This window comes from Sprattus sprattus (genome assembly GCF_963457725.1).
Source record: "Sprattus sprattus genome assembly, chromosome: 1".
NCBI lineage: Eukaryota > Metazoa > Chordata > Actinopteri > Clupeiformes > Clupeidae > Sprattus > Sprattus sprattus.
Window position 1 is genome coordinate 38964200 of NC_137920.1, and position 1646 is coordinate 38965845.

Sequence of the window (1646 nt, forward strand, 5' to 3'; positions counted from 1 at the left end):
AATTGATAGTGGATCAAAATGGAGAGAGTCAGCTTTCAAAGTACTGGTTGCAGAACTGCTTTGTGGGAATACGGTGTCCTCATAAGGTTACTATTATAAGGATAAGCAGAGCAATGAAGCAGAAAACTATGTCAATGATGGCATTCGTTTATATCCTGGGTAAGTAGCCTGGCACGCAGTATGCAAATCTATCACTAGCAGAGTAGAATCTGAGCATAACAGTGTGGTGGGAAAGGGCTTCTGTAGGCAGAGGGTTTCTGCAAGGAGACTGCAGCAGCATCCCACAGTGGAAACTGTCTGGAGTAGGAGAGGAAGAAAAGAGACAAAGTGTGTAAGCCGAGCTAGGCTGCCTTTTATGTAGCATTATTGTGATTATTGTAATGCAATTCTTACTGGTCTCCCGAAAAAGACAACTGAGAGACTCATTCAAAACTCTGCAGCTCGGCTATAAACCAGAACCAAGAGGAGAGAGCACATTAGTTTAGTTTTAGCTGCTCTGCCAGTAACCTTTAGAATTGACTTTAAGGTCCTTCTCCTTTTATCCTTATAATGTCAATTACGCCCCAAAGCTATGGAACATACTGCCTATAGACATCAGTGAAGCCAGCTCGCTTAACATTTTAAACTAAACTAAAAATGTACCTCTTTACCTATATAAAGTGATATTAAGGGTAAGATGAAATATATCTCTGCAGTTTTATTTTCTATCTTGTGCTTTGCATTTTATGTATTCAATTTTATTTAAAAAAAAAAATGCTCTCATCTTTATACACTATATCACTGTTTCTAATGCTAATTTTAATCATTATTATTATCATTATTATTTAAATTTTCTGCACTATATCCTAGTTTTTATGTTTATTTGATGTCTATTTTAATGTGGATCACTGTGCATGTCATTCCTTTGAGCACGTAATGTTTTTGTGAGCATTCTTTTGCATGAAAGGTGCTGTATAAATAAAGTTGTTTATTATCATTATTATTATTATTATTATTATTATTATTATTATTATTATGTACACATGAGATTACAGGCTATGGTGATGAGGAACAGTGGAATCAAATCCATCAGCATTTGCAGGCAGAGGTCCTACTGTATCGGAGGGAACACAGACAGGTTCATAAACAGAATATCAGTCACATACACAAAAAACCATTACCACAGGCTACCCAGAGTATAGGGTTGGAGGCAGGGGCGGAGTGGCCATCGGGACAATCGGGAGATTTCCCGGTCGGCCGGCAGGCCAATGAGCTCACGAGAAGCAGCTTGCAGACTGCACGCAGCCGTGGGAAGTTCATGAGCGGCCCATTGAGTTAAAATAAATGTCAATCAATTCTTGTTCCCGTGAAAATCGCCAAGTTCTCCGTCAGCTGAATCTGGATGTAGTCCAACCAATATATATAACACTAGTTGCCTCTCTACATCTCACTCATAGTGTGTGTCGAACTCACTTTCATTAATCCAGCCTACTGATTTTTGTTTAACCTCCTATCTTGATCTAATTCTTTTTATTTAGACGTTATATAACTTTCATGACCACAAATATAAATTGGCCAGTGATTTAGTTTTTTTTGGTCGAAGCAAAGCCTCATGGGAAATGGCACCTGCGTATCGCTCTGCCTTTGTACAGTGAACGTAACTTGGG